Source organism: Triticum aestivum, chromosome 2A, assembly GCF_018294505.1.
Source record: "Triticum aestivum cultivar Chinese Spring chromosome 2A, IWGSC CS RefSeq v2.1, whole genome shotgun sequence".
NCBI lineage: Eukaryota > Viridiplantae > Streptophyta > Magnoliopsida > Poales > Poaceae > Triticum > Triticum aestivum.
Genome location: NC_057797.1, coordinates 21,789,994 through 21,796,277, shown reverse-complemented (window position 1 = coordinate 21,796,277; position 6,284 = coordinate 21,789,994). Strand labels below are relative to the sequence as shown.

The 6,284-nt window shown below is 40.5% G+C and overlaps 1 long non-coding RNA gene across 1 annotated transcript; it reads left to right on the top strand.

The window, feature by feature from the left end:
* The first annotated feature begins 4,500 nt into the window (after positions 1 to 4,500).
* Positions 4,501 to 6,083, top strand: LOC123184388 (uncharacterized). The gene is made up of 3 exons (XR_006492960.1): positions 4,501 to 5,381; positions 5,503 to 5,600; positions 5,712 to 6,083. It is a non-coding gene; the product is annotated as an uncharacterized lncRNA (long non-coding RNA).
* Positions 6,084 to 6,284: the final 201 nt, after the last annotated feature.

Sequence of the window (6,284 nt, the reverse complement as noted above, 5' to 3'; positions counted from 1 at the left end):
ATACGACAGGTTGCTTAGAACAATACAGTGAAATGCAAAAAAGAATGTAATCAGTCTGTCCTAGATGGAGGCAAAATAAGAACATGTTCTGGTTCTGTCCATATGTGACCATATTTAACATACGACAAGTTGCATTGTTCTTGTTGCTAGAGCTTTCAAGAGGTGACACAGGCCCTGCAGCACTACAGATTGTTCAACCGTCTTAGATGGCCACTATAGCTCAGGGCCTCATTGGCAGTTCACAAAGAGAAATAGCTTCTCATCCATTAGTGTTGCTGAAAGAGCGTGAACCTTGCCCGTCCTTTTTTTTAGGCTAGGGTTAAGGCAGGCGCTCTCTCTGCCATTCGATTAGATCAGTAAGCAAAATTATTTACATGGGGATCTGAAAGGAGATCAGAGAAAAGAAAAGGCCGAGGCCAAGGGCCAGCAACAAAAGATCACACATACAGAGGTTTCTTCTCCTTTTAAGATCGATTGCCAGCTTCTTAGCTCTCTTATAATCTTGTGAACTGATAATATCTCGCTCAACACCAATATTTTGTGTTGTCCAGTGTTCAGCATTGCAGGGAATAATGAACTTGAGAAGGCTGAGCAGCAACCGGCAGTTAAAGCTCTCAAAGATAGGCTGATAACAAAGATTATTATTGTTCCTTCAATTTACTTGCTTCGTCTTTAGTAGCTTTACTAGCTCTTTATTATTTTGGTTGTTAATATGTTCTGTTAAAAAATATTGACCTTGTTTATGCAGGTTAAAGAAATTACAGAAAAAGCTTTGCAAATCATTAACAACTAGGCTTGACGCCGAAAGGGTAGGATCCTTCACAAAATATCTCCTACTGGTCACGTATGCAACATGCCCCTCTCCAATTCACTACACATTGTACATTCAGAATTGCTGGATATAGATGCAGTACAAAGAAATTAATCAAAAATCACTACATTGTGGGTATTTTGCTGCACACACCAGTGAGGTGAAGGATGTGTTGTACTCTGAAGAAATCGTCTTGGAGTCAACCACATGCCAGACTCTGATTGACGTTCAAAGTGGAGGACCTGCAGAACTAGGTAAGAACTGGGAACATCTGCCTATAATCTTCCTTACGTGAGCAACATTGTCGTCTTCAGTCTCCAACTTTCAGTCGCTGGCATGATGCTTTCGTGATTCTGTCTATGTAGGCCCAGCAATTTGAAACCTAAGACCTCACTTCACCGAAAAGAGCTTCAGCCCAGAGGAAGGCTGCGGGATCATCAGAAATCCAAACGCAGTTAACAACTAACTCGACTCCAGTCGATGATGACAATGTGATAAACTGCTACACTCATGGAGGAAGTGTGACAGAATCATAACCAGGGACATCCAGTTGGCATCGCAATCCATTTTGCAAGCCACAAATGGCAGCTTATGTGCGCTCAACTATAATACTGAGGTTGGTGTGCTGTTATATGAATGTCTACTACCTTAATAGAGTTTGTGAGAGTTTATAACGTCTTGACATTGTATAATCCTTAATGGTTGTAAAGAGTTGTGTGTACTCAGAAATCATCCTCGTATGTGTTGATCGAAGTAATAATCTAAAAAATTATTCTTTGTGAATGCATTAATTGGAGCATAATACCGTCTTCATTGAGAATGGTTATCTTATAATATCATATTATGTGCTTTCATATTAGTTGATATGATCCATTTTATAATATATAACGCGTTGAGCTACGGCTCCTCACAGCGTTTTCACGTCTCTGGGCCTCATCTGGAGTCTGTTGGGCTGCTACTCTGCAGACTTACCTAGGCCATTTGTGGTTTATCTCTCCGGCCTCCGCTGAAATTAATGGAGGTCAGTTTCTGTTTCGCCAGCCTTTGAGTTTGTGCACCTGTATATATGTTCGTCGCGTGCGCTCTCCCACCTCACTTCATATTCCGGCAGAATCACGTGGAGCACCTATGCTTATCGGTTAGGTTTCCTATATCTTCATCTTTGATGGAAATTCCCCTCCTCTTCCCCCTCCCCTACAATCCCCTCTTCCACCCTATGATTTCACTGTGTTAATGTCTTTCCCAATCACAGTTTTCAACAGATAGTGGTCAATCAATATTGGAAAATTTTGTAGGCTTATATATTGCTCCATGGAATTCTTAACCTCAAAATCTGCGATGGCTGCCAGCCAGATAATTAGTTCAAGTGTACTGCCATATCTCATATGTTCATGCTTTGTTATCCATAAATTTAGGGCATTTAATTGTCATTCATGGCATGGTATTCCTTTTACTGTATACGACAGGTTGCTTAGAACAATACAGTGAAATGCAAAAAAGAATGTAATCAGTCTGTCCTAGATGGAGGCAAAATAAGAACATGTTCTGGTTCTGTCCATATGTGACCATATTTAACATACGACAAGTTGCATTGTTCTTGTTGCTAGAGCTTTCAAGAGGTGACACAGGCCCTGCAGCACTACAGATTGTTCAACCGTCTTAGATGGCCACTATAGCTCAGGGCCTCATTGGCAGTTCACAAAGAGAAATAGCTTCTCATCCATTAGTGTTGCTGAAAGAGCGTGAACCTTGCCCGTCCTTTTTTTTAGGCTAGGGTTAAGGCAGGCGCTCTCTCTGCCATTCGATTAGATCAGTAAGCAAAATTATTTACATGGGGATCTGAAAGGAGATCAGAGAAAAGAAAAGGCCGAGGCCAAGGGCCAGCAACAAAAGATCACACATACAGAGGTTTCTTCTCCTTTTAAGATCGATTGCCAGCTTCTTAGCTCTCTTATAATCTTGTGAACTGATAATATCTCGCTCAACACCAATATTTTGTGTTGTCCAGTGTTCAGCATTGCAGGGAATAATGAACTTGAGAAGGCTGAGCAGCAACCGGCAGTTAAAGCTCTCAAAGATAGGCTGATAACAAAGATTATTATTGTTCCTTCAATTTACTTGCTTCGTCTTTAGTAGCTTTACTAGCTCTTTATTATTTTGGTTGTTAATATGTTCTGTTAAAAAATATTGACCTTGTTTATGCAGGTTAAAGAAATTACAGAAAAAGCTTTGCAAATCATTAACAACTAGGCTTGACGCCGAAAGGGTAGGATCCTTCACAAAATATCTCCTACTGGTCACGTATGCAACATGCCCCTCTCCAATTCACTACACATTGTACATTCAGAATTGCTGGATATAGATGCAGTACAAAGAAATTAATCAAAAATCACTACATTGTGGGTATTTTGCTGCACACACCAGTGAGGTGAAGGATGTGTTGTACTCTGAAGAAATCGTCTTGGAGTCAACCACATGCCAGACTCTGATTGACGTTCAAAGTGGAGGACCTGCAGAACTAGGTAAGAACTGGGAACATCTGCCTATAATCTTCCTTACGTGAGCAACATTGTCGTCTTCAGTCTCCAACTTTCAGTCGCTGGCATGATGCTTTCGTGATTCTGTCTATGTAGGCCCAGCAATTTGAAACCTAAGACCTCACTTCACCGAAAAGAGCTTCAGCCCAGAGGAAGGCTGCGGGATCATCAGAAATCCAAACGCAGTTAACAACTAACTCGACTCCAGTCGATGATGACAATGTGATAAACTGCTACACTCATGGAGGAAGTGTGACAGAATCATAACCAGGGACATCCAGTTGGCATCGCAATCCATTTTGCAAGCCACAAATGGCAGCTTATGTGCGCTCAACTATAATACTGAGGTTGGTGTGCTGTTATATGAATGTCTACTACCTTAATAGAGTTTGTGAGAGTTTATAACGTCTTGACATTGTATAATCCTTAATGGTTGTAAAGAGTTGTGTGTACTCAGAAATCATCCTCGTATGTGTTGATCGAAGTAATAATCTAAAAAATTATTCTTTGTGAATGCATTAATTGGAGCATAATACCGTCTTCATTGAGAATGGTTATCTTATAATATCATATTATGTGCTTTCATATTAGTTGATATGATCCATTTTATAATATATAACGCGTTGAGCTACGGCTCCTCACAGCGTTTTCACGTCTCTGGGCCTCATCTGGAGTCTGTTGGGCTGCTACTCTGCAGACTTACCTAGGCCATTTGTGGTTTATCTCTCCGGCCTCCGCTGAAATTAATGGAGGTCAGTTTCTGTTTCGCCAGCCTTTGAGTTTGTGCACCTGTATATATGTTCGTCGCGTGCGCTCTCCCACCTCACTTCATATTCCGGCAGAATCACGTGGAGCACCTATGCTTATCGGTTAGGTTTCCTATATCTTCATCTTTGATGGAAATTCCCCTCCTCTTCCCCCTCCCCTACAATCCCCTCTTCCACCCTATGATTTCACTGTGTTAATGTCTTTCCCAATCACAGTTTTCAACAGATAGTGGTCAATCAATATTGGAAAATTTTGTAGGCTTATATATTGCTCCATGGAATTCTTAACCTCAAAATCTGCGATGGCTGCCAGCCAGATAATTAGTTCAAGTGTACTGCCATATCTCATATGTTCATGCTTTGTTATCCATAAATTTAGGGCATTTAATTGTCATTCATGGCATGGTATTCCTTTTACTGTATACGACAGGTTGCTTAGAACAATATAGTGAAATGCAAAAAAGAGTGTAATCAGTCTGTCCTAGATGGAGGCAAAACCAGAACATGTTCTGGTTCTGTCCATATGTGATCATATTTAACATACGACAAGTTGCATTGTTCTTGTTGCTAGAGCTTTCAAGAGGTGACACAGGCCCTGCAGCACTACAGATTGTGCAACCGTCTTAGATGGCCACTATAGCTCAGGGCCTCATTGGCAGTTCACAAAGAGCAATAGCTTCTCATCCATTAGTGTTGCTGAAAGAGCATGAACCTTGCCCGTCTTTTTTTTAGGCTTAAGGGTTAAGGCAGGCGCTCTCTCTGCCATTCGATTAGATTAGTAAGCAAAATTATTTACATGGGGATCTGAAAGGAGATCAGAGAAAAGAAAAGGCCGAGGCCAAGGGCCAGCAACAAAAGATCACACATACAGAGGTTTCTTCTCCTTTTAAGATCGATTGCCAGCTTCTTAGCTCTCTTATAATCTTGTGAACTGGTAATATCTCGCTCAACACCAATATTTTGTGTTGTCCAGTGTTCAGCATTGCAGGGAATAATGAACTTGAGAAGGCTGAGCAGCAACCGGCAGTTAAAGCTCTCAAAGATAGGCTGATAACAAAGATTATTATTGTTCCTTCAATTTACTTGCTTCGTCTTTAGTAGCTTTACTAGCTCTTTATTGTTTTGGTTGTTAATATGTTCTGTTAAAAAATATTGACCTTGTTTATGCAGGTTAAAGAAATTACTGAAAAAGCTTTGCAAATCATTAACAACTAGGCTTGACGCCAAAAGGGTAGGATCCTTCACAAAATATCTCCTACTGGTTAGGTATGCAACATGCCCCTCTCCAATTCACTACACATTGTACATTCAGAATCTGGATATAGATGCAGTACAAAGAAATTAATCAAAAATCACTACAATGTGGGTATTTTGCTGCACACACCAGTGAGGTGAAGGATGTGTTGTACTCTGAAGAAATCGTCTTGGGGTCAACCACATGCCAGACTCTGATTGACGTTCAAAGTGGAGGACCTCCAGAACTAGGTAAGAACTGGGAACATCTGCCTATAATCTTCCTTACGTGAGCAACATTGTCGTCTTCAGTCTCCAACTTTCAGTCGCTGGCATGATGCTTTCGTGATTCTGTCTATGTAGGCCCAGCAATTTGAAGTTGAAACCTAAGACCTCACTTCACCGAAAACAGCTTCAGCCCGGAGGAAGGCTGCGGGATCATCAGAAATCCAAACGCAGTTAACAACTAACTCGACTCCAGTCGATGATGACAATGTGATAAACTACTACACCCTCATGAAGGAAGTGTGACAGAATCATAACCAGGGACATCCAGTTGGCATCGCAATCCATTTTGCAAGCCAAAAATGGCAGCTTATGTGTGCTCAACTATAATACTGAGGTTGGTGTGCTGTTATATGAATGTCTACTACCTTAATAGAGTTTGTGAGAGTTTATAACGTCTTGACATTGTATAATCCTTAATGGTTGTAAAGAGTTGTGTGTACTCAGAAATCATCCTCGTATGTGTTGATCGAAGTAATAATCTAAAAAATTATTCTTTGTGAATGCATTAATTGGAGCATAATACCGTCTTCATTGAGAATGGTTATCTTATAATATCATATTATGTGCTTTCATATTAGTTGATACGATCCATTTTATAATATTCAGTGCATCATGGACTGTGATGTTAACATATTTGTGGGGGTAATT